The sequence below is a fragment of the Dermochelys coriacea genome, chromosome 1 (assembly GCF_009764565.3).
Source record: "Dermochelys coriacea isolate rDerCor1 chromosome 1, rDerCor1.pri.v4, whole genome shotgun sequence".
In the NCBI taxonomy this organism is placed as follows: Eukaryota; Metazoa; Chordata; order Testudines; family Dermochelyidae; genus Dermochelys; species Dermochelys coriacea.
The window spans coordinates 287,267,027-287,294,790 of record NC_050068.2 but is presented as its reverse complement, the minus strand read 5'-3'; the positions used below and the strand labels follow the sequence as shown (position 1 = coordinate 287,294,790).

The following is a 27,764-nucleotide window of genomic DNA, read 5'->3' as shown; positions in this document are numbered from 1 at the left end:
TTGAGAGTATGCATGTAGAACATAGTCATCCCTTGATTACTGTCAAGTGTAAGGTTTCCCTAGAAAGTCAAAAGGTGCTGCCTTTGGGTAGCCATGGAAGACAGAAGTTCAGGGCTTGAAACATTGTTGTCTGTGAGGGTAGGTGAAGGGTAGTTGCTCCTAGAGCTGCCTTCTGTAATGGTTTAGGGAACACATGGTAAGCTGTTGGATTCGCCTAAAAAATAACTTGTTTGAAGACATACCCATTCAAATGCTGTTTGACAGTGATATGTAATAAAGAACAATCAAATTACATGAGTTTTTTTGGTGGGGGGAGGGTCTCTCTGCCTGTCAGGGAGAATGCGGTAAGGGGTCCACTCCTCTAGCTCTGCACCCTTCCCTTACTGCTTTTGTGGCAAAACTCTCCGTGTCTTTGTTTTCAGTGAACCCAGCTCATATGGGATTCCACTCCAAGGTAGTAGTGGTTCATCACTCCAGGGTACCTTTTTGTTTGGAGGCTGGTTACCAAATTAATGGAAGCTCTTAGCTTCAGTAGTGGTCACTAGGTTATCTATTTCTAGAGCAGGGGTAGGCAATCTATGTCACACGTGCCAAAGGCAGCACACAAGCTGATTTTTCAGTGGCACTCTTGCAGCCTGGGTCCTGGCCACCGGTGCCTGGGGTACTGGCTGCTAGCCCCCTGCCAGCTGGGATTCCATCCACCGGCCCCAGGGGCTCTGCCACCTGTCTGTGGGGCTCTGCTGCCAGCCCGGGGTCCCGTCCGCCAGCCCAGGGGTCTGCAGCCTCCCCCAGCTGCAGCCCACTGACCCCAATCTGGGGCAGTGAGGGGTGCAGACGGGTAAGAGGGGGCGCAGCTCAGCACCCCCACCTTAAAAATTTGTTCCACCACCATTGTACTGAGATATTTTTAAGTCCTGATTTGCTGCTTACATCACTATCACGCCATGTGGAACAGCGTGCTGCATTTGACATTGAGATTAGAATGTACATGCAAGAACTGGAATCAGAATTTTCTGACAGATTTCAAGATTTCCAGCGATTTGGCCCAGTGCTTTCTTTTCTAATTAAACCTGAAAAGTTCAATGAAAGCAACTCGGATTTGTCTGTATTTCAGTGCATGGGCGTTGAAGATTTTGAAATGCAGCTCATTCAGTTAAAAAGCTCAGAATTGTGGGCATCAAAGTTTTTGGAGATCTGCGGAGTGCACTTGAAGCTACCAAGAGAGATCATGGGGCCTCTATTCTGACCTGCTGGATGTCCCTGCCAGTGAAATTTAATTGTTTTGAAGAAAATTGCGTTTGCAATGCTTTCAGCATTTGGATCCACATACCTGTGTGAACAGGTATTTTCACACATGAAATCTGTCCTCTGTTCCTCTCTGAGCCAGTTAACAACTGATTACTCAGAAGCCTATGTGCAGCTTAAAGTATCCAAATAAGTACTAGACATTGGAAAACTCAGCAAGGAAAAGCAAGGGCAAGGATCACACTAAACTGATAAGATCTGCATTTTAATTTAATTTTAAATGAAGCTTCTTAAACATTTTAAAAACCTTATTTACTTTACATACAACAATAGTTTAGTTATATATTATAGACTTACAGAAAGAGACCTTCTAAAAATGTTAAAATGTATTACTGGCACGCAAAACCTTAAGTTAGAGTGAATAAATGAAGACTCGGCATGCCACTTCTGAAAGGTTCCCAACTCCTGTTCTAGAGGATGGAGTCATGGGACCTTTTCTTAGGGGATCTGTCAAGTTGGCCCTTCCCACCTGGAGAAGCTTTGGCCTAGGTTTGGTGTGTGGGAAATGTAGGGGAAGAGAGTCTATGCCCTACATTATTGGCCTTATTGGGGGGCAGCTCAGGAATTTTTTTCAACTACCCTCCACATGGATGAAGTGGTACTCTTTTTTTTGTCTACGGAGAATCTGGCCATCCAGAGTTCCTCAGATCTGTGTCCTCTGGATCTGTTGTCATTGCAGACAGTGATGCCTGAAATGTTATCTGAAGAAGAAGCCAAGGAGGTTGCTCCCCTCTTTGAGCAGGAGTATTTGGAAATGGACTATGAACTTGATTTAGCATTGGATGAACACATGGAGTGACCTCTGCCTCCTTTCCTTCTGAAGACGCTACACAGTTCCTCAATTTGGTGGATAATATGGTGTCCACTTTAAATCTTCCTGCAGTACCTGTGGAAGAGTCTTCTCACTTAGTGTCTGATATCCTTGGTCCTACCTCAGGGAATAGAATATCCCTGCCCATTTTTGGATAGTTTGCTATAGCCAGCTAGCTCTGTGTGAGCCATGCCTGTTTCTTGTCAGCCTGTTCATAAGAAAGCTAATAAGTTGTATAAGATACCTTCTGAGAGGGTTTCCTATTTTCATATCCACCTGGTCCCACATTCACTGGTAGTGGCTACTGCCAGTAACAGGGCAAAATCTGGATAATTGCACTCCATCCTAGCTGATAAAGGAAAATAATTGATTCATTGGTGAAACAGGGATTCTCTTCATTGTTCCTTGGTATTAGGGTGGTGAATTATTGGGCAGTCATAGCCCTCTACCAGTTCCATTTATGGGAAAAGATGACATTTGTCCTTTACAGGATTTAGTTGACAAGAAAAGGCTGCCAAATGCCATATTTGTGGAGGGCCAAAATGTAGCCCAGCATTCCCTCAGGGCCTCTTTTGACACTTCAGACTCTGTTGCCAGAGCATTGGCATCTGCTGTGACCATCAGGAGGCATGCATGGTTTTGTTTTTCCTCCCTGACTCTAGACTCTCTAGATTAAGGTGGAGGATCTCCCCTATGAAGGGAAGGACCTTTTCAGCGAAAAGACAAATTATTGGAAAAATTAAAGGACATAAGGTTGCAGGGTTCTCTCTAAAATCTGACTTCCTCTGCTACTTTGTTTTTCCAGTACCAGAGACCCTACCCCCAGTTTTCATCATCTATTTTTCATCATCAGAGAAGCCAACGGTATCAGCAGCCTTTCTGAGCCAACCTAGTAAGAGGCCCTTAAAACTGAGGTCTAAATAACCTACTTCTTTGTCAAGGAACAGCAAGCCTCAATTTTGGTGAGACTATCGAGAGTTGAGAATCAGTCAGTCTGCCCCCTTCTTTGGAGAGAAGCTAGCTCATTTTATCAGGCATGGAGACTAATTAATTATGTCAAACCAATGCGTTATAGAGACCATAGAAAGGGGCTATGTACTATTCGAAAGATGTCCCCCCTCCCATTTCCCTATACTTCAAGAATCCCCTTCATGAGACTATTCTCTTGCAAAAGTAGAAAAATTGCTCCTGATAGAAGCAGTCAAAGAAGTCCCTGAATCCCTGTGGTGTCATGGCTTTTATTCCTGTTACAGAAGGAACACGGTGTATATTTGTCCAATACAGACTTGAGGGACTTGAACACATATATGTTTGGAAGTCCTGGTTCCATATATTAACTTTAGCCTCCGTAATCTCTTTGCTATTGATCATGGGTTGATTTGTGACTTGAATTAAAGGGTGTGTATTTTCATATTTCAATTTCTAATATTTATCACTAGTACTTCCATATTTTGGTGGCTGGATGCCATTTCCAATATAACCTGTTTCCATTTGGCTCCTCCACACACCCAGAATGTTTACAAAATGCCTCTCTGTGGTAGCAGCTCATTTGAGAAATCAGGGAATTTTCATTACCCTTGGCTATTGAAGGCCACTGTACACGAGAACCTGTTAAGCCATTTTGTTTTTTTTACAACTAATTTCTTTTTAGGTCAATTATCTATCCTACTCAATGAATTCCCTTTATAGGTTCTATACTGGACTTTGTGGAAGGCAGAACTTTTCTATCAGATGATGGGTTTTTCAAGATGAGCCAGTATCTATTAAAGATTCAGTAGGGTTCCACTCAGAGAGTGAAATACTTCTAGGGTCTGATGGCAGCCGTTACCTACATGATGCCGTTCGCTTGTCAGAGAATGAGATCTAGGAAGCACTAGATATCTCAGGTCAACAGAACAAGTCAGGTTAACGTCCATATGTTGATCACCATACTTCAGAACATCATAGCCTTCCTGAAATGGTGGTCAGTAAGAACAAATTTGCCCAGAGATTTACAGTTTAACCCCAGGACCTGTCTCTGGTGATGTTGGATGCGTCAAACAAGGATCAGTGGGGGCTCATCTGAATCAGTTGACAACTCAAGGGCATTGGTCTTATCAAGAGACCCTGCAAATAAATATGTTGTAACTGAGAGCTATTCATTTGACCCTCAAGTCATTCCTTCATTACCTACAAGGTAGGATTGTGCAGGTGATGGCGGACAATACATTGGCAATGTATTGCATCAACAAGCACAGGAGAGCAGAATAAGCACTCCCTTGTGCAGGGGCTGTAAATCTATGGGATTGTTGTATCCTTGTGGCCCTGCATCTGGTAGGGGGAAACAATGTAGTTGCAGATTGGTTCAGCAGAGAGCTCAGTGCATTAATGGCCTCGAAAGGATCAGTTGGTTCAGACCATATTCTCCAGCTGGGATGGACCAGAGGTGGACCTGTTCACAATGAAGCCCAACAAAAAGTATCCCCTCTTCTGTTCCAGAGCTGGCAGGGACAGTATGTTCCTGCCTGATGCTGTGCTACTGCGCTGGAGGAAAGGTTTCATATATGCTTTTCTCCCCTTTCTATTGATCCAGAAGCTAATGAGAAAGATACACCAGGACAGGGCTTAGATGATTCTCATTGCCCCTGTTTGGCCATGGTTTATGCATCTCCTTCAGTTGTCCAGCAGAGTCTTTGTGTCCTTTCCTCTGTCACCAGATCTACTGTTTTAGTAGGAGGGCGAGGTCTTTCACCCAGACCCACAGTCTCTTCATCTGACTAGCGTGGGCAGTTGGACCTTGATGCTGTCTGCTCTTGAGCAGTCATGTTCTTTATTTGTGCAGGACACACTAAAATTCTAGAAAACAGTCCCCTAGAAATGCTTACTATTTAAAGTGGACCAGATTTCAGGGAGGGATGAAGGAAAAAACCTGATTTCTCCTCAGTCTACTTCTATTCTGTGTGTCCTGGAATACTTAGTGTACTTAGTCCCAGAGTTATGTAACTCACTGGTAAAAGTTCATTTGGCAGTCAGTTCTGCATATTATACTTTTAGTTAATGGGAGATTACTGTTTGTTTTTTTCATTGTTCAATCAAAAGGTTTATCAAATGAATGTCCCCCTGTAGGGATCTCAATTTGGTGTTGACCATGCTGGTAAAATGACCCTTTGAACTCTTGGCCGAGTGTACTCTCTATCACTTATCAAGACAATCTTCAATATTGACATGATGTCGGTCAGCAAATTTGAGTGAATCAAATGCCCTTATAACTGATCCAGTTTTCGCTTCTTTTCATAAAGACAAATTAGTTCTCAGACTTGATCCCAGGCTCTTACCTAAATTGGTGCTGATTTTCAGATTAATCAAATTTATTAATTTGCCAATTTAGTTTTGCTAAACCTCATTCTAATAAGAGGGAGTATGTTCTACGTACTGTGGATGCAAGAAGGACCCTTGCTAATTTATTGAGATGGAACCAAGTGTTTTCGTAGATTGTTGAGTGAGTTTGTTCATAGAATATCAGGGTTGGAAGGGACCTCAGGAGGTCATCTAGTCCAACCCCCTGCTCAAAGCAGGGCCAATCCCCAATTTTTGCCCCAGATCCCCAAATGGCCCCCTCAAGGATTGGACTCACAATCCTGGGTTTAGCAGGCCAATGCTTAAACCACTGAGCTATCCCTCCCCTTCACTAAGTGCTATTGTTAGTGTAAGATAAGCAAAAACAATTGAATGGTTTATACGGTTTCTTCCCAGATTATATCCTTATAGATGAGAGTTCTTCAGTTTAAACTGCTAGAAGAAGATTCTACTCAAGGCACCGTAAGGTGGTGCAGTATCCATAAGTGAATATGCAGAGCTATCTCGAAGAATCTCAGTTAGAAGTAACCTTCATTTATGAAGAGACCCTCAAACCATAAAACTCGTTATAAAATGACAACTGCCATAAGTGGCAGGAGGCCTAGTACAAAAGCAATATTCTTTGTACCCTCCATATCCAAAAGTCTTACAGAGGGGAATTCCTTCCTTCTGGTGGAAGGCAAATAAGATCTTTTCTCCTTTTCCTTTCTACAATTAAGCAGTTGATATAACTTCCTCAAAGATAACACTTATGTCAGACACTTTCTCTAGTTTCCTATCTGAGCTAACAGAGAGGTGCCAAGAGATAGAATATTCACCAAGTAACCGGGATAGTCCAGTGAGCAGACTACAATCTATTAACATAATAAAAGATTTGAGGAAGAGTTTTACTAATCAGTGGAATGTAACCCAAAAATTCTAGCATGGGAAGTGATAGAAATAGAATATGCTGGTTTTTTTAGATTTCTATATTGTTGACGGTTTTATTATTTAAAAAATAAATCAAACCTAAAGTTCCCTTTATTGTACTGGACAAATTAACTTATGCCTTGTTACTGTAACTTCATAAAAATGTCAGTACAGAATTGAATATTGAATGCAATAGCTTCTTTTGTACATATTTTATTATAAATCTGAATGAATATCCTGGCCTGTCTAGGGGACTAGTAGTCAATCTACAATCTAGCAACTCTAAATTTGATTTGTTTTTGAATAACCACTACTAAAAGAGAGTCAGTACACTGGGAAAGGCTGCACACTCAAGCAGATGAAAACGTTATTAGCAGTAAGTAGAGGTCCTATAGGGAATGAAAAGGAAAAAAGGAGTGATCTCAAAAAATGCTGCATCTTGGAGGTTAAATGTACGAATAAGATGAGAATTATTAAAAATCAAGCTGAATTAACTCTTTGCAAGGAAATTAAATAATGAGATTTTTTTATTTTAAGTTATAAGGAAAATGAGGAAGGATGAGGTTGGGCCACTCTGCAGTGGAGATGGGGGAGGAGATTTAAAGATAATTTTAGGTATGGCCCAAAAACTAAATTAATACTTTGCCTTAGTTTTCAATAACAATAACAACTGAACATGGGCATGAAGGTAGGTTGGCTGATGGAAATAAGTGTAGAGAAATGGAAGTTTTCATACCTGAGGTGGGAAAAAAAGCTTAGCTTAGGCCATGTCTACCCAACAAAATAGGAGTGGGCTAATGAAATTTGCTGCAGATACAGAGTTGGAGGGCATCATCAGTACACAGGAGAATCGTGGTGTTATACGGAAAGATCTGGATGACCATGAAGACTGGAGTAACAAATAGGAAGAAATTAAATAGTACAAAATACAGGATCATGCACTTGATATTGTCTAATAATAGGGTCTAGCAATAGGAATTTCTACTGTAAACTGGGGGCTCATCGGTTGGAAATGAGAGAAGAAGAGAGACCTGGCTGTGTTGGCAATCACAAGATAAGTGCGTGAGCCGCCAATGTGATGCTGCTATGAAAAAGGCAAAGGTGATCCTGGAATTTATCCGGCAAGGTGTTTTCAGTAGAGAGGGAAGTATTCATGCCATTCTATAAGGCACTAAATCTAGAATACTGATACAATTTTGGTCACTCATGTTCAAGGAAGATGAATTCAAACTGGAACAGGTACAAAAAAGAGCTACTCTGAAGAGCAGGGGAATGGAAGGCCTAGCTTATGAGAGGAGACTGGAAGTGCTTGGCTTGTTTAGCCTAGCAAAATGAAGGCTGAGAGCGCATATGAGTGCTCTCTATACATACATCAGAGGGGTAAACGCTGGAGAGGATGAAGAGCTATTTAAGATGAAGGACAATGTTGGCACAAGAACAAAGGAGTATAAATCAATTCAGGCTGGGAATTAGAAGGCGGTTTCTAACCATCAGAGGAGTGAGGCTTTGGAATGGCTTCCCAGGAGGAGTAGTGGAGGCAAACTACTTATTAGTTTTGAGAGGGCTGGACAAATTTATGAATGGGATTGTATGCCAGGATTGCTTGTGATGTTGGGGGACAGGGCTTGGCAGCCCTGGGGATCTCTTCTGGTTAATGTCTTTTGTTCCTAAAAATCTCATTCCTCAGGGCTTCAGCAGTCCCCAGTAGGGGTCAGGAAGGAATTCTCTTCCCTCCCTTACTCGCATGTGGTGGGGACGGACACGCACTCTCTCTCTCTCTCTCTCTCTCTCTGTTGCATGGTTGGTTGGTTCTTCCTCACAGGCTCAGGGTCTGATCGCCAAAGGAATTTCTCCCCAGGACAGATTGGTAGTGACCTTGTTTTTTTGTTTTTTTTTGCCTTCCTCTGCAGTGTATGGTGTTTTGAAGGGATTATCTGGGTATATCTCGCTTTGGCCTGGACTACACTGCGGGGGGCGGTTCGAACTAAGATACGTAACTTCTGCTATGCAATTTGCATAGCTGAAGTCGAAGCATCTTAGTTCGAGTTACCTGGCCGTCCTCACAGCGGCGAGTTGATCGTGGTGGCTCCCCCGTCGATTCCACTTACTCCTCCTGCCGAGGTGGAGTACAGGTGTCGATTCGGGGATAGATTTATCGCGTCTAGACGAGACGCGATAAATCGATCCCCAATAGATCGATCACTACTCGCCGAGCCGGTGGGTAGTGAAGACATAACCTTAGTTAGTTCTCTACTATTGCAGATAGCTCTGGCATTGGTGCCCCTTGGTCCCTCCTATTTTCTGCCTGTGGCACAGAATAGTTTAGTCTCCTGGAGGCTGTAAGTTTGGTTGTTGAATTTAGTGTGTGGGTGCTGAATGGTGGTTGGTGGCTTGTGATATACAGGACCAGATGCTGGTGCTCCCTTCTAGCTTTAAACTCTCTCGGACTCTAAAATGGCATAAGATTGAAGCTGCATTAAATTTGAAAATGTATTTCTGAACTAGATAATTTAATTCACAGCTTTTTCCCATTTTTTTATTAGTCAGTTGAAAGGCTTGTTGCATCTGAATTTTATAAAGCAAAAGTTCTTATTCCACCATAGAGTATTAGATCTTGGGAGAGAAGAGCTTGGTGGAATTAAAATGTGCATCTATGAAGGAGAGATGGTAAAGCAACAAAATGATCCAGCTGGTATGTGTTCTGTAAACACACACACAAAATAGTTAACAATATGCAGATTTACAGAGTGGATCAGGCCAAGGCAGTACATACACACACCATTCCTTATGGGCAAAGAAGAATACATAGAACACTTAAGAGAAACATTTTAACATCAGTTTGGACAAAGTGTTTTGCCTTCATATAGTGGGGAAACAAAGTATCATTTTGGTATGTACCATGACTCAGTTAACATCTGATTTAACACATCAGTGAAAACAGAGTGCACTCTATCTACACTGGTGCTTTACAGCACTGAAACTTACTGTGCTCAAAGCGGTGTTTTTTCACATTCCTGAGCGACGAAGTTTCAGTGCTGTAAATTGCCAGTGTAGACAAGTCCTGAGAAGGAATACCACAATAAAACCTATTAGCCTGTTACTAAAGTGTGATCATAATGGGGTCTGTATGGTGTGAAAATGTTTTGCAACCTCACCCAGCATTAAGAGCACAATTCAAGGTTGCTCTTCCTGGAGAAAAAAGAAAAGGAGTACTTGTGGCACCTTAGAGACTAACAAATTTATTAGAGCATAAGCTTACATGAGCTACAGCTCCCTTCATCAGATGCATTTGGTGGAAAAAACAGAGGGGAGATTGATATACACACACAGAACATGAAACAATGGGTTTATCATACACACTGTAAGGAGAGTGATCACTTAAGATAAGCCATCACCAGCAGCAGGGGAGGGAAAGGAGGAAAACCTTTCATGGTGACAAGCAAGGTAGGCTATTTCCAACAGTTAACAAGAATATCTGAGGAACAGTGGGGGGTGGGGTGGGGTGGCGGGGGGAGAAATACCATGGGGAAATAGTTTTACTTTGTGTAATAACTCATCCATTCCCAGTCTCTATTCAAACCTAAGTTAATTGTATCCAGTTTGCAAATTAATTCCAATTCAGCAGTCTCTCGTTGGAATCTATTTTTGAAGTTTTTTTTGTTGAAGTATAGCCACTCTTAGGTCTGTGATCGAGTGACCAGAGAGATTGAAGTGTTCTCCAACTGGTTTTTGAATGTTATAATTCTTGACGTCTGATTTGTGTCCGTTTATTCTTTTATGTAGAGACTGTGCAGTTTGGCCAATGTACATGGCAGAGGGGCATTGCTGTCACATGATGGCATATATCACATTGGTAGATGTGCAGGTGAACGAGCTTCTGATAGTGTGGCTGATGTGGCCCTATGATGGTGTTCCCTGAACAGATATGTGGACACAGTTGGCAACGGGCTTTGTTGAAAGGATAGGTTCCTGGGTTAGTGGTTCTGTTGTGTGGTGTGTGGCTGCTGGTGAGTATTTGCTTCAGGTTGGGGGACTGCCTGTAAGCAAGGACTGGCCTGTCTCCCAAGATCTGAGAGAGTGATGGGTCTTCCTTCAGGATAGGTTGTAGATCCTTGATGATGCGTTGTAGAGGTTTTAGTTGGGGGCTGAAGGTGATGGCTAGTGGCGTTCTGTTATTTTCTTTGTTGGGCCTGTCCTGTAGTAGGTGAGTTCTGGGTACTCTTCTGGCTCTGTCAATCTGTTTCTTCACTTCAGCAGGTGGGTATTGTAGTTGTAGGAATGCATGATAGAGATCTTGTAGGTGTTTGTCTCTGTCTGAGTGGTTGGAGCAAATGCGGTTATATCGTAGAGCTTGGCTGTAGACAATGGATCGTGTGGTATGATCTGGATGAAAGCTAGAGGCATGTAGGTAGGAATAGCGGTCAGTAGGTTTCCGATATAGGGTGGTGTTTATGTGACCATCGCTTATTAGCACCGTATTGTCCAGGAAGTGGATCTCTTGTGTGGACTGATCCAGGCTGAGGTTGATGGTGGGATGGAAATTGTTGAAATCCTGGTGGAATTCCTCAAGAGCTTCTTTTCCATGGGTCCAGATGATGAAGATGTCATCAATGTAGCGCAAGTAGACTAGGGGTATTAGGAGACGAGAGCTGAGGCAGCGTTGTTCTAAGTCAGCCATAAAAATGTTGGCATACTGTGGGGCCATGCGGGTACCCATTGCAGTGCTGCTGACTTGAAGGTATACATTTTCACCAAATGTGAAATAGTTATGGGTGAGGACAAAGTTCAGCCACCAGGTTAGCCGTGACAGTATCAGGGATATTGTTCCTGACGGCTTGTAGTCCATCTTTGTGTGGAATGTTGGTGTAGAGGGCTTCTACATCCATAGTGGCTAGGATGGTGTTTTTAGGAAGATCACCAATGGACTGTAGTTTCCTCAGGAAGTCAGTGGTGTCTCGAAGATAGCTGGGAGTGCTGGTAACGTAGGGCCTGAGGAGGGAGTCTACATAGCCAGACAATCCTGCTGTCAGGGTGCCAAAGCCTGAGGTGATGGGGCGTCCAGGATTTCCAGGTTTATGGATCTTGGGTAGCAGATAGAATACCCCAGGTCGGGGTTTTAGGGGTGTGTCTGTGCGGATTTGTTCTTGTGCTTTTTCAGGGAGTTTCTTGAGCAAATGCTGTAGTTTCTTTTGGTAACTCTCAGTGGGATCAGAGGGTAATGGCTTGTAGAAAGTGGTGTTGGAGAGCTGCCTAGTAGCCTCTTGTTCATACTCCGACCTATTCATGATGACGACAGCACCTCCTTTGTCAGCCTTTTTGATTATGATGTCAGAGTTGTTTCTGAGGCTGTGGATGGCATTGTGTTCTGCATGGCTGAGGTTATGGGGCAAGCGATGCTGCTTTTCCACAATTTCAGCTCGTGCACGTCGGCGGAAGCACTCTGTGTAGAAGTCCAGGCTGCTGTTTCGACCTTCAGGAGGAGTCCACCCAGAATCGTTCTTTTTGTAGTGTTGGTAGGAAGGTCTCTGTGGGTTAATATGTTGGTCAGAGGTGTGTTGGAAATATTCCTTGAGTCGGAGACGTCGAAAATAGGATTCTAGGTCACCACAGAACTGTATCATGTTCGTGGGGGTGGAGGGGCAAAAGGGAGGCCCTGAGATAGGACAGATTCTTCTGCTGGGCTAAGAGTATAGTTGGATAGATTAACAATATTGCTGGGTGGGTTACGGGAACCACTGTTGTGGCCCCTTGTGGCATGTAGTAGTTTAGATAGCTTAGTGTCCTTTTTCTTTTGTAGAGAAGCAAGACCTAAAAGTGGCTATCCTTCTTCAACAAAAAAGCTTCAAAAACAGACTCCAACGAGAGACTGCTGAATTGGAATTAATTTGCAAACTGGATACAATTAACTTAGGCTTGAATAGAGACTGGGAATGGATGAGTCATTACACAAAGTAAAACTATTTCCCCATGGTATTTCTCCCCCCCACCCCAGCCCCCACTGTTCCTCAGATATTCTTAAAAAGAAAAGGAGTACTTGTGGCACCTTAAAGACTAACAAATTTATTAGAGCATAAGCTTTCGTGAGCTACAGCTCACTTCATCGGATGCATCCGATGAAGTGAGCTGTAGCTCACGAAAGCTTATGCTCTAATAAATTTGTTAGTCTTTAAGGTGCCACAAGTACTCCTTTTCTTTTTGCGAATACAGACTAACACGGCTGCTACTCTGAAACATCAGATATTCTTGTTTACTGCTGGAAATAGCCTACCTTGCTTGTCACCATGAAAGGTTTTCCTCCTTCCCCCCCACCCCACCGCTGCTGGTGATGGCTTATCTTAATGATCACTCTCCTTACAGTGTGTATGATAAACCCATTGTTTCATGTTCTCTGTGTGTGTGTATATCAATCTCCCCTCTGTATTTTCCACCAAATGCATCCGATGAAGTGAGCTGTAGCTCACGAAAGCTTATGCTCTAATAAATTTGTTAGTCTCTAAGGTGCCACAAGTACTCCTTTTCTTTTTGCGAATACAGACTAACACGGCTGCTACTCTTCCTGGAGTGTGTGACTATTTTCTTTGTCTTATTGTGAGGGTAGATACTAAATTCTGTTTTCATTCTGCGATTGAAGTAGGATGTGGAGACTTTTCATATTTCTTAAAACGTTACATAATTTCAGAGGTAATCAAGAGGATTCATTTCAGTCTTCTCTCAGAATTTATTTTTATTTCCCCAATTTCAGTTCTCTCTGAACTTTGAAAACTGAATGTGCTGTTAAAGCCATGCTCAGTTTGGTTACCTTCCCAATCAAGATTTTGGCTCCAGAGCAAGTAGATGCCCAGGCTAATATTTATTAACAGTAGTTAAATGGTGTCTGTTACCCATTTATCCAGGGGAGGAAAAATATGAAATGGGAATTTCTCTGAGGGACGAAGCTTGGAAACAATCTGTCAAAATCTAGGGTATTGGGTACACTTCCTCTTTTTCCAACAAATGTCTAATTCAAAACATTTTAAGACTTTGCTGAACCAGTCGGATGACAGTAGATGAGCATTGTGGACAGTGTAAATGCTAGATACGCATCCATTCACATTTCAGTGATTAAACATCTTTTGCCCCATCATGTGATTGCTGACACTTGGACAGTTATCTGCAAACAAATCTCAGAAACATGAAATTACCTCATTACTGCTGTTAAGTTCTACCTCCTCACCCTTGATGGTTGACCTTATAAAATCCTAGCTTTAAAAATTACCTGACAGCTTTTAGCTTTATGCAAATGAGTTACTGAGACATAAGCACTTACAATTAGATTGCTTACCTTGAATTATGTGTTTTGGAGGGAGTGTTCTGCATGCTGTGCTTGAAAGTTTTGTGGGTTTTTTTTTGTATTTTATGTTAATAGGATTTCCATTTCATCCAGTTTTTATACTTAATCATTTTCCTGTTGTGAGGCTATGCTTTTGAAAGAGAGATTAGAACTTTCTCTAATAATGTCTTCTCAAAGATCGCTGCAACCAGTCTGACCCTGCTTTAACTGATAAGGAAAGAAGGAAATTTTCATGATTATAGTTAAATTTTTAAAAAACAGTGTTCTGTTATATTTTAGGGCAAAGCCTCAGTATGCAAGTTTAACTGTGGAAATAGTCTTCTGGCAATGAGTTGAAACGGTGTGTCCTACTTGAGGCTCAGCCCATGGTTCTAAGGTCTTACAACCATTTCAGCTGAGTGGGACAAAAATCAGTAGTGAGGACATTGGTGAACTTGGTCACTTGGGAGGGAAATCTGTCTTACCTGAATTTTTTTTCTCTTCCTTGGACTATGCAGTCATCCACTGATGGATGCATGCATGCGTACAGAGATTTTTATCATAAGGCTCTATGTACACGTCAGCTGTATTCAAAATAAATACCAATATATTTTTGTCAAACAGAATAGAAGAAAATCAGAGAATTGTTGATGCTGACTTTAGGGAGGTGTTTAAATTGATTAACCATAAAATTATCCATTTTTTATTAACTTGTAAATAAAGTGAAAATAGTTCCCTGTTCTTTCTCTAGATGTTGAATATTTCAGAATAGAGAACAAGTTTCGTATTGCATTCACACTCCTGCAATTTAGATGAAATATATAAAAGTTAATTTTAAAATCTTAAAATGACTAAAAAGAGAGACTACTGATAGCAAATAAGTTCAGAGTTCAGGTTGCTTTCCCTTCTTGATCTTCCTTTTGTGTATAATTTGGACCCGTGGGATGCCAATTTTAATATCCCAGTGTGCCCCTGCCATCTAGAATGAATGGTAGTGAACCTATAGCTGTAGTACCGATGTTCCAGTTTGGGCTACTGTCTCCTTTTCTGAAGGTTCTTCACGATTATAGCAGAAGTTGCAGCAACCTTTAATAACAAGCTAGCCATAAATATGCTACTTCGAGGATAGTTATTTTGGTTCCTTCCTAGATTCCAGAAATACAAGCAGTTTTTAAATCATTTTAGTTGTTCCAAAATCTGGTCAGCTGTGTCCTGCTTTAAGGACCAATTGTTACATCCTGACCACTGATAACCACTAACCACTTAGAGCCCTTCTAGACTATTGTATAATGCAGGGGAAACACAATGTGTCTGAGGCTATTGAATAAATGTGAGTACCATCATTGGAGATATCTGCCTTTTTCATAATCTGAGTTTGACATAGGATTAAAGTTGATATATTGCATTATTATACTTCCCTATGACAGGTAGAAACTCTGGTATTCTCTCTAAATCTAGGCCCTAAATTTCTTTTTGTCTTGGCCAAAATTTAGATCCTCTGAACATCTTCGTTCTATTCTGTGAGGTCAAGGGTCTCTAAAGAATGCTCAGCAATAGATAGACTTTATTATGTATCTCTGAGTCTTTGAATCGAAGAGGTACTCTTTTTTTTCCTCTTCATTTCTGAGCCTGTTCCATAAATATTACTGTGCTGGGTGGAAAAGTTTCAAATGGTGTAGTATGTAGGATAGCGTTGTGGTCATCCTACTTTCTTGCACAAAAAGTGTAGATTGATGTTTCTCATGATATCTTTTTTCCCTTCTAGATTCTGCCCCTTTCTCTCAGAGCTTGCTATCAATCATATGTTTTGGTGAACTGAGAGTAAAAACTTACTACTTGCACAGATACTTCATTGCTTTCTTATATTCCCAGCTGCCTATTCTGATCTGCATTTTTGTGTGTAAACAGTTCATCCTTGAACTATGTGCTAGAACAATAGTTATTTGTTGATGCTATCTATTAATCATTGACAAATTTTTGTGTTGGAAACTGCAGAAGTCTCTGTTAGGGCTCATGTTAAACTAGGATAAGGATAGGTTTCAGAGTAGCAGCCGTGTTAGTCTGTATTTGCAAAAAGAAAAGGAGTACTTGTGGCACCTTAGAGACTATTTTACCTTCAGTCCTTTTGGTATGATGGCCATCTGTTTTTATTTGGAGAGGAAGATGTCCGTCTGTATCTTTACGAGTTTTTTCATGAAGTTGATAGATTTCCACTCTATACGGCTAAATTCAGTGCCTTGCATAATGGGTGCCACAAGTACTCCTTTCCTTTTTAGGATAAGGATAGGAACAGCCACTAGGCCAATCATATCACCTCAGCATTGCAATTTAGTGTAATTCAAGGATCTCTTTTGGGCAACTGTGTAATATTTCTGAAGTGATTCTGTCAGAGAAATTATTACAAAAAAAAAGATGCACTTGCTAACATATACGTAAAATCTTCATATATTTCTGTAACTATTTTTGGAAAATTGAAAAATGGATTTAAAAAAAAATTTCAGAGGAATGGCCAGGTTAAAATAACTTTTTAAAAAAGTGTAAATATATTTTTAAAATGTCAGTTTTAAATTACATTTTGCTATACTGTCTCTTCATTTACATTTTTCGCATTGCATTAAACAATGTAGATTAGCAAATTTCACTTTTGTTTATACTCCATAGCCAAACTTTATTTTCTTACATTCTAATAGTGTTGCATTGTTTGATTGCAGACACCAAATTATTGTTGAAACTGCATAAATAAAATTGAAATACTTAGTAAAATTAGCTTTACAAAATCTACATGATAGACCAAATTTGACCTCAAAATGCTCCTGAAATTAAGCTGAAGGTAATAAATTTGTAATAAAACTGTTGGAAAAAAGTTCAGATTATTTTTACAGACTGTCGGAGGTAGATTTGAAGTACTGTTTCAGCATAGAATGTTTTAATTTTTTCTTGTAAAATGGATTAGTATTGATATATGCTATTCTTTTCATTGATTCATATAATTTAATTTGCTGCTACGTTAGTGAAATCATGTTTTAAAATTCAAGTAAAAATTGGTTGCATTGACAAAACAGAACCTCTTTTTTTTTTTTTAATTGAAATGTTTCAACAGAATAGTGTATTTGTTTTGTTTTTTTGATAAGAGGAACTGGGATGTGCTTGACTAGAGGTTTTGTTTGTTTTTTTTTCTTTTTTTAATTGAGGGTTGGGGTGAGAAGGGGCTTTGTCTTTATACCTGTCAGAGCTTGGTCTTGCTATTAAATTGAGATCTCAGTCCTGCTCCTTCCAAGAATGACTAATCGGAGTGCCTTAGAAGGTCATCAGTGCTGTTTTTCAATCAATGAGCGGGTCATAATACAGTGGCACAAGGGATTTTTCCACCACCAGAACTGAAAGTGATGCCTCTTCGGTGCAGGCAATTTATACTTTTAGGAAGTGAGAGATTAGAGCAGGGATGGCCAAACTGTGGCTCTTTTACCATTAAGTGTGGCTTGCAGAGCCCCCCCCTGCTCCCGCGTCTCTCCCCCCCCTCTCCATTCTCCACCAACCAGACTGTGGGGGGGGGCGGGAGCTCAGGACCTCTGCCTTGCAGCAGGGTGGTGGGGGCAGGGGTAGGAGAGGGGTCTTGAGGAGTCAGCCCTCTGGGGGGCACCTGCTGGGGTTTGGGGCTTCAGCAGGAGTAGGGCTGAAAACGCAAGCCCAGGCGCCTTCTATGGGTCTGAAACCCCAAACCCTGACAGGTGGCCCCGGCTCTCCAACTTCTGAAGATTGTAGTATGTGGCTCAGAGAGTCAGTAAATTTGGCCACCCCTGGATTAGAGGAACTGAATCTGGGTCATTTGCATGGCATTGCAGAACGTTGCCCCCGTAGGCAACTCAGCTGACTCAAGGAATTGTCTTTTAACATGCAAGAGAAAATGGTAATCGGGTGAAGTGAAATGGAATTAGAGTACTACATTAGCTGAATGAATATACTTTTTAGTTTTCTTTGCTAAAAATGCACTTCCCCCCCACCCCCCCCCTTTTGGATTGGTCAGGACAGCAGTAATGCAGAGAGTGCGCACACTGAGCCCTTAAGAAGGAGTACATCTTGTTTGTCTCTACAGTAACCTCCTCTAAATGTTTTAAATAGCAGCATCAACAGGCTATAAAGGAAAGCTTCTTCTTTTTCTGTCCCAGATTATGATGGCTATAATCTGTAGCACTGTGGTCTGAATCTGTAAAAGTAAGTGGGAATGGGGAAGAAATCCTATGGACTTTAACAGCAATGAAGATAATTCCTGAACAACCAAATTGAACATTCTCAAAGGTTAACATCTATTCACAGGATTATAGATTATTTTGGAAGAGGGACACTGTGTTTTAGTGAATATGATAGTTATTGTCTATCATGGAAAAATTTAGATTTTTAAAGAATTTTTTTTTTTGGCCATTTTGGCTAATTATCTACACCTATTTAAAAAGTGCAGTGAACACTCCCACAAAGAATCCTATGCCAGCTACAGAGGCAACAGTCGGTTAAACCAGGAGATAAATTGGAATGTAACAATGTAATTTATAATTAAATCTTTGATACAGCCTCAACATTAACATTAAAGAGCAAATCTGTAATGCGCATCTTAGTTACAAACAGTGGAACGTTTTGTTCTGAATTTCCTCAAGTAATCCTGCAGTTTACAATTTTAGTTCCAGTAGGTTTTGGGGTAGTGTATTCTCAATATTTGGGTCACAGCTGCAATGGAATCTTTACTGAGGGCATGTCTACACTTACCTCTGGAGCGATCGATCCAGTGGGGGGTCGATTTACTGTGTCTAATGAAGACGCAATAAATCGACCGCCAAGCGCTCTCCTCTCAACTCCAGTACTCTGCCGGAGCAAGAAGCATAGGTGGAGTCAATGGGGGAGCGTCAGCAGTTGACCTACTGCAGTGAAGACACCGCAGTAAATAGATCTAAGTATGTTGACTTCAGCTACGTTATTCACATAGCTGAAGTTGCATAACTTAGATTGATTTTTCCCTCCTCTCTTCCCCCCTTCCAACCCCCCACTGTAGACCAGGCCTTAGTGGAATCTCCTAGATGTGTTAATTTTTTCTACCATTATGGAAATAAGACCCCAAGTATCTGAAACTGTATACACTTTTTGTTCAAGACTAAAAATTTACATATGTGGTTTTAGTTTTTTGTGATCATAGGGTGCAGCTAATTATGTGAAAAGTCAAAGTTCAATAAATTTTTTTTAATTGCAGCTTTGCAGCAATATTTTACACAGATAGAAATCATGTTAAGAAATGTACTAACTCAATTGCTAAATGATATTGCCGTTGGGCATGGGTCCAACAATAGTCCAGCTATCCTGGGTCCCACGGGGCAAAGGCCAGACCAGTCCCTTGCACTACTGCTTTCACTGACTTCATGGTATAATAGTAATACGTTTTTCTTGCACCTTTCAGTCCAAAAGGATCCCAAGTTACAGAATAAAAGTATAAGGTTTACTTTTAACATCTCTGTGGTGGAAATTATATAGCCCTTCTGAGAACAACCTTACATACATATTTGTAGGAGGGAAAGTGAAAAATAACTTAAGAATTTTGTTATACAGCACAGTTAACCTTTGCTGCTATGGTTACCTCCCAGTTTGGGTAACACCTTAACTGTATGAAAAGTGCCATATACTCTTCCATGCAAAACCTGTGACTTTTACATCTCATCCAGAAGATAGGTTTCAGAGTAGCAGCCGTGTTAGTCTGTATTTGCAAAAAGAAAAGGAGTACTTGTGGCACCTTAGAGACTAACAAATTTATTTGAGCATAAGCTTTCGTGAGCTACAGCTCACCAAATAAAATATAATGCATCCGATGAAGTGAGCTGTAGCTCACGAAAGCTTATGCTCAAATAAATTTTAGTATCCAGAAAATAGTCCTTCATCAGCACAATGCCCTAGAATACTGTACTGAGTCACAGGTAAGGGTGGATCCTACTATGTCGGTACCACATCCTGCACCACTTGGGTTTTCCATGGATGTGTCAAATTCAAGTACTGACAAAGTTTCCAAAATCCAAAGAGATAACAATCCAAGAGGGTCCCTTTCCCTCCTAATTTTTCATGCTGTAATTTAAATTTTTTTTTCTCTATTGGCTTTGGTTTTCCTTCCATGATCTTATTCAGTCAAACAAAGCTGATTTGGAGGCCTGCTCCTCTTTCCACTGCCTCTTGGATCCGGAAGCACAGTTTGACTTCTCCTGCTGCCTTCACTGACTTCCCCCCCTGTGTATTATCTCTAAAAACTATTATTATTGATGCATGATAAGCCTAGCATATGCTTGTATTCTGCTCTCAGGGCTGTTTGGAATCACTTTATTTCATCAGCTGAGGATGCCAAATTTCCTGTAAGGTGCAGTAGTAAATGGGGGCTGGGGGGGTGAGTGCCTGGTCTGTAAGATGTAGTAATAGAGAGGGGCTAGGAGAGAGTAGAAGCCTCCCAAAAGAGGACAGTAGAAGCAAAAAATAATACAATGCGTTATAAATATAAAATCTGTTGTTTTCTTATGGTTTAGTACTAGATTTTTTCCAATATGTCCTTTTTTTTTTTTTTTTTTTTTCCAGAAAAGTCTTACTTAGTTTTTCTTTAGGTTCAAAAATATTTACTAGTATTGTCTAAATGATATAATTTGTTAAAGGTTTGACAGGCTTTGTTTCTTATTCTATAAAATGTTGAAGTTTGTACATTTAAGAAATTCTTAGCAAGAATTTAATATACTGTAGTTAATGCTTTTATTGCATTTAGTTCTTTTAGTTTTAAAAACTACTAATGCTCCCTTTTTTCTCACCCAAGAAACTGAACAGTCATGTAAAAATGTGAACTAAGAATGATTTTTTTAAATTTTTTTTAAACTTACCGAACAATGAACTGTCTGTCTTGCTCAGGTTCTCAGTGTATCCTTACTAATAACTTTATTAATCTACTTCATTTACAGGAAGTGTTCTTCAGTCAAAGTTTGCTTGCCTCAGCAGAGACAAAAATTTAATGGGCAAAAGTACAGTGTTTAGGTAGGTAGATATTTTCCTGGTGTGCTCAAGCTTCTTCTAGGAAGAACTTCCATTGTAATGGAACAGGCTTCAGAATGAAAGATATTGTGCTTTAAAAGTACTGTATGATGGATTCCATAATGAAATGATGAGGAAGGTTTATCCGAAGTGTATTAATGTTGTCAATTAGCTACTCTTCAAATTTACATTTGTTAAATGAGACTATAGAAAGTTCTTCAGAATATTGTGTGTGTGATGTTTATTTCCTTGTGTACCCTTTTCACTTGGCAAATACTTTTATTTAATACTTGTACAGAAAAGAGACTCTTCTTTTTGACTTTCTAGTATTTGAAATCTAGAACGCGAATTTCCTAATAAGATATGACAGGAGTAGATTTCCTTGATTTATCTGATAATTTTTCTACATTTAGGGTAGCTGAATGTAATGGGCTTCATTTAAATAATAAAAGGTTTCTTTTCCAGTTTGTAATTGTCTCTGTAATACTCTTTATTGCTAATAATAATTACTGTTAAGAAACCACCAATCTGGTTATGAACAGCAGTATGCACAGAAAATAGATAAGCCTTACATTCCTTTTTAAAGATGTTTTCTTTACCCTCTTCCAAAACAAATCCAAAACATGAACTAAAGCTTTTTCAGATTAATATTGTTGTTTGCAAATATTTTATTGGATTCCTTTGCATTTCTTCAGCTCAAACAAATCTTACAGGTTAGTAGTACTCCCTGAAAAGAGTTTTCATTTAATGCTCAGAGAGAGAGAGAGAGATTTCTTTATAATTATGTAGGGTATTTAAGTGGCATTACATTTAATTTAAATAAAAAGCCTTAGGGCTCTACTGTTTAAAAGTGGAAAGTTTGTTTTGTGAAATGCATGTTTACCTTATACAGTGTTTTTTCAAACATTGCAGAGTTTAATATCACTGTTTTTACACTATGTATCCAATGTAATAATATAATTCAGCATTAATCAGATTATAGCATGACCTAAAGGGAGGAACTCTATTAAATAAAAAATGAGCTGGCGCTTGCAAATAGAAATTTAAAACTACATTTTTTTAATAATATAATTACTATTATAATCAAATGTAGTAACCTCAATAGATAACCCCACACAATGAACACGATTTCATATAGGAGCCTACAGAAAAGTAAAATGTCAAATGGTAGGAGAAAATGATCATGTTCATCAAAAGCTGTTAAAACAAATTGAACATGGAAATAGCAAAAATGGTGGTAAGAACAAGTCAGAACATGTCTTAACTGAATAAGAATCTTAAACAAGACAGCTATATGTAAGAGCTTCCAAATATCGGGAATAATAAGTTGCCTGTTGTAATTTTTTGTTTTACTTCACACTTTTTAATGAATATTTTCTTAGTTTTAATTGTTGAACAGTTTCAGAAAGTGCTAAAACTTATTTTTCTTTGACTTGCTATCAATACTGTGGTGTAGCCTATTGTGCTTAAGCTGTAGCTACTAAAATATGAAGGTGAATCTTTCTCTTGTATACTCCTATTTTTCCAGTCCTTGTTTTGGGGATTTCTAGTACCCTGGTTGGAGAATGTCAGACCTGGCATGGGGTGGTCTCCCTCCATGTAGTTTACCAAAAAAAATTCTGCCTCTAAAAGTAGTGTCTTAACTGATCTTTTCCTCAAAGCAAAACTGGACAATACACCTTATTTCCCACCGAGAGACTAATTCTCATGAACACTTTTTGTTTTTTGTACTTTAATGAACTGTCTGTTCCTGAGGCATTGTAGGCTTACCTTCAGTTCCCAACACAGTGCATAAAAGAAGTTGAAGGCCAGCATGGCATTTCCATTTGTCTCTTCTGCTCTTAGTTAGCTATCTTTCAAAACACAACAGTGAATGAATATGTGCTGCTGCCAGCAAATTCAGCAGTAGCCAACTGCAATCCCTAGAAGCTGTGGCACAGTCCAGTGTTCTTAGTCTGAAGACAAGACCCTGCTGAGTTAAGGATTGTGACCAGAGGCAGATTGCGATTTTTGCTGATGTACTGATTTAATCTGAACCAGGCAATAGGAGCAGCTATGTGGGTCAGAAGCTCTGCACACTTTTTGGGTAGATAGGCCCTTTAAAACAAGAAGGTCAGAATTTGTGAGGTGGCATGATATTAAAGACTGGCCAGGACAGCAAAAGACAGAAAGGAGGCAGGAGGAATAAGAGGAAAACATTGCTCAGGACCCAGCCATGAAGAGGATGAGGTTGTCTAAGTTCCTTTCCTCATCTGGTTTGGTGAGAACGTTTTATAGGATTAGGAAAAATAAAGCCCAGTGATGTAAATGTAAATCTGTCCATCTTTGGTGGTGAAAGTGGCAACCAGAGTATCAATGCTGGTTAATGCAATGAAGATGCTGCTGCCCAAAGTTTCCTGCCACTGTTCCACCCGTCAATAGGTAAGTGCTCTCCAGAAAAAAATGTCCAAAAGGTGTGGCAACCTTGTAACATCAATAGTGTCCCAATCAAATTTCTAATAATACATACACCACGGGTCCCCAGTGCTGTGCCCATGGGTGCCATGGCGCCTGCCAGGGCATTTTTGTACGCCCGCAGGACACCCCACCGCTGAAATGCCGCCGAGAAGTGTTGCCATTTCTCGGTGGTGAGGCTTCTTGCCGCTGCCGCTTCTTGGCGGCGGGTTGTCTGGCACCTGCCACAGTCTTCTGGGAATAGCAATATGCTATTCCCACAAGAAAGATTGGGGACCACTGGCATACACAGTCATGTCTTCTCATTTTAAGATTCTGGGTTGTTGCTGTAACATATGTCATCTCTCCAGAACCTTTGAAAATACCTAATCAACAATTCTTTCAGTCCAAACAAATATTGCCCATCATTTCTTTAACTATCACTCTCCTCAAACTCTCCTAACCTGTTCATGAATTAAAATTCCCTTAATTCTACCTCTTTCTCCCCCCCCCCATTTTGGACAGTTTAAGATTTTGACACAATACAGAGACGCACAGGGTCAGATTCTAGTTTCCCTGCTTTTGTGAACTGGTACAGGGGCAGTAAGAATTCTGGATCTTTGGGTGGTGGAGGAAAGAGGAAAATCTTCATAGAAGATTAGGGTTGGAAGAAACCTCAGGAGGTCATCTAGTTAAACCCCTGGCTCAAATCAGGACCAACCCCAACTAAATCATCCCAGGCAGGGCTTTGTGAAGCTAGGCCTTAAAAACCTCTAAGGATGGAGATTCCACCACCTCCCTAGGTAACCTATTCCAGTGCTTCACCACCCTCCCAGTGAAATAGTTTTTCCTGATATCCAACCTAGACCTTCCCCACTGCAACTTGAGACCATTGCTCCTTGTTCTCTCATCTGCCACCACTGAGAACAGCCTAGCTCCTTCCTCTTTGGAACCCCCCTTCAGGTAGATGAAGGCTACTATCAAATCCCCCCCTCACTATTCTCTTCTGCAGACTAAATTAATCCCAGTTCCCTCAGCCTCTCCTCATAAATTATGTGTCCCAGCCCCCTCAATAATTTGGTCACCCAATATGTACTCTCTGTGGATACAAAGTGGGCTAGGTATTCCAGATTTCTCAAAGATAATGGACTACTTGAGCACATACTGATAAATGAGGGAAATCTGATACTCAAAAACTTGGCAAGCTTAAAGGATGGAAGTGCTGGCTGTCATCAGTGTATGTAAATTGGCAAAATAGTAACAGAGCTGGCAGCCTTCTCCAAGATGGTTCTGTTTTAAATTGGGGGAAAAATAACTCTCTCAATATGTGCTTCTTGTAACCGGAACAAAGAATATATATACTTGGCAGAAGGAAGACTCCATTTGCAAGTGGTCGGAGCCTTATGTATCCACAACGGACCTATTCACAGGAGATGAAAATTACAGAATAAAATCAAACTGCCCATGTTCTACTCTTAGGCTCACTTGCACTGCAGCAGGCTGGACTTAAATTTTACAGCAGGATTCCTGATTTCTGTTACATGTCCACCTAATGCAACAATCTGGTGCAGCAGACTGGAAATTCTGTTGCAGCTACATCTAAATTTTTTTTAAACCTGAGGTTTTAAAGAGTTAAAAATGAAAATGATTGATTTTTAGCTATTTTGTTTTGATATTAAATTCAACTTAATATACTTCTGGCCCATACATTCAGTTTTTACGTTCACAAATTTTCGTAATCATAAATATCTAAATGCAGCAAGAAGTTAGATAAAGTAAGTGAGAAAATATCTTTTTTTAGAGCAACTGCTGTTGATGAAAGGGACAAGTTAATCCAATACAAATATTTTTCCTCCTCTAACTTGTCTCTCTCATATGCTGGGACCAACACAACTACAATAACATTGCAGTCAAAGAAGTTGTCGGGAGGAAGCTGGAGGTTTTGGTGCCTTGGTAGGGGACCTATGGGGCCTTTCTGGGTATATGGAGGATATTATTGGATAAACAAAGCTGAATGTTTCTGCAAAAATTACCTGGAGTGAAACAGTTAATGTTGATATTTTAAAGATAATTTGGGACCTGATTGAAAAGAATGAGGATAATGATGATCACTTTGTTAGAACTAAAGCTTAGATTCTCATCACTTCCTTTCTTTTCCCTAAGGAGAAGGAGTTAGAAAGTAAGGAGGAAAAGAGCAATATCTGTGATACTTGTTTCCTCTTGTTGGCTACAGAGGTGATGTTTCAGGTCTTCTAAATCAAGGATTCTCAAGTTGTTTGAAAATGTTGCTCATTTTTCCCCCTCTTTTCATGGCTAGTCCTAGAATGCCTTCTGTTGTTGCAGCCCCGAATCCCAAAATGCTGCACTGTTAAAGTTCACGTGCTATATATGGCCAGTAGAGACATTGATGATTTGAATTCTAGCTTCGAAGACCAGAAGGGACCATGTAACCATCTAGTCAGCTTCATCACAGGCCATAGAACTTCCATAAAGGCCATAGAATGTAAATTTGATTTTTTTTTTTTAAATGTGAAAAGTGTCCTTTAAAAAAAAAAATTATTGAACTATGGTTTCCCTGGTCAGTCAAATTGCTGCAGCTGTTTACAGTTGTGACATTATTTTCTCACCGAGGCTCTGTCTATGCATTTATAATTCATTGATCATTGCAATTCTAGGAACGCTTTTAAAATGAAAACTTGATCTATAATAAGTATCATGACTCCAGAAAATAACCTTGGGACTCAGGTTGTGGACTTAAACCGAAAGATTGAAAAGCACTGTGTAGACTTCAGAGCTTCTTGATCCCTTCTGTTGCTAAGACCAAAACCAATCAGTTAGCATCCAGTACTATAAACCACGTGTTAGATACCTGAATATGATAGCATGAAAACTGAGTGCCAACAGTTGTTAGAGGCTGCTCATTGTGAGTATAAATACCAGTCACAATTCTGTCATATTATTAATTTATTGACTGTTGACAACAGCTTTACTGTTCATAATTAAATGTAGATATAGAGAGTCAAATAGTGGATCTTTCCAGATAGTGAATATAATCCAGCAGAGTTTCTTGCTTTATCCTGATCTCTGTTGTATTTGAAGTTTCCTATCTGAAACCTTAGTAAGCATTCCTCTTTAAGCTTATTGAGTCATGGGGTTATTTTAACCTCAATGGGGTAAGATTCCTTTTGCAGCAAGTCCTCAAAAACGTTTTTCTAGACTTCTCCATAGAGGCTTTTATCCACAGGCTCTGAGAAGAATTTACTTACGTTCTAATCTCTAATATTACATGACTCCTGCTGCAGTCTTCAATTATATCCCAGTATTTTAGTACTTTTGTAGTTGTGGTTCACTGTCATTTATTATATAAATTGGGGACTGAAGGCATTCAAATATGACATTTCAACCAATCATTAAAGCTACTTTCTACCAACCATCCATTGTATTTCTATTTTCTCATTTCAGAATCTCTTATCACATTTTCACTTTGAGAGAAAGGTTACATTAATTCTTAACTAAAGAAAAGTCAAACAGATTTATCTAGATAAGGTGGTCCTCAAAGCATCCCTAGACCCTGCCCAGTTTAGAACATGAACTCAATTTTAAATAGGTCAATAATATGTAAGAAAATAAACTAAATAGGTTGACTTGCTGTGCTTGATAAAACCCTAAATCTCTGATAATTTTTGTATTGGGGGGGCCATGCCATCCTTCTTGCACGCTTGAAAACGTTTTCCAGAATTGATTAATCTGTAGGCTTGCTTTCCCTCAATCCAAATGAATACTCTTAGAGACAGCACTCGTTACCCTTTCTTCATTTAATCAATGAGGCAGTCTACATCCTGTGACAGACTTTTCTATTTCTGTGGCAGAACTCACCCCAAAATGCTGAGATTGTGTATCTTCTGTCCCCAGACAGTTCTGTTTGGCAATTCTGAGTTTTTCATATTGTAAAACTTAATTTTGGTGTCTCAAATCCAGCAATTTGTACTACACTGCTTTCTGTATTGAATGTGTAGATAGTATCTCTTCCCCCCCGACCCCCCCTTTAAAAAAAAAAAAAAAAAAAAGTGAGGATGGGGTGAATTTCCAGACATGGGTTTGGGTATCTTGTTTTTCTTTGGATGTGTGCAAGTAAGAAGGATTTGTAATATATAAACATAATCGCTTGAGAGGTTTTGTTACTTTTAAACTATTTCTTCATTATTTTTGCATGCATTCCATGCAGTGATTAACAAAGCACTAGAAACATCAAGATACAATTTTGAATATGTTTAGGTTTTGCAATTAACTTCTAAATACTGTGGCGTGTTCATGCATAGAATGTTTGCATGTGCATCATATGACAGGGCACTGTATTTTGCCATATATCAATAAATTTTCTATTAAATAGGTTTTTGTTGTTGGCAAGAAAGGGTTAATGGCAGAAATATATTAATTTAACAGTTCAGTCAGAAACTTATTGCACTATAGATAGGTAAAAACTATTGTAAAACCTTATTATAGTTAAGCAAAGAATCCAAGTACAGTATATACTCAGTGTCTTCAGCATTTGTAAATGTTTTTGACAATTTAATTTCTCATTGGAAAGCTATGTATTGTACATAGTTTGAGAAACTGAATTGCATC

The 27,764-nt window shown here is 39.8% G+C and overlaps 1 protein-coding gene across 4 annotated transcripts in view; it reads left to right on the top strand.

Moving 5' to 3' along the window:
* CNOT2 (CCR4-NOT transcription complex subunit 2) overlaps window positions 1-27,764 on the top strand; it is a 146,764-nt gene that overhangs the window by 27,960 nt on the left and 91,040 nt on the right. For 2 of the 4 annotated variants that reach the window (XM_038397345.2, XM_043493437.1), the window contains exon 2: window positions 20,636-20,708. The exons of the other annotated variants lie outside the window; for them this stretch is intronic. The gene's annotated coding sequence lies outside the window, so the exon portion shown is untranslated. The remainder of the gene's footprint in view (window positions 1-20,635; window positions 20,709-27,764) is intronic. 4 annotated transcript variants of the gene reach the window in all.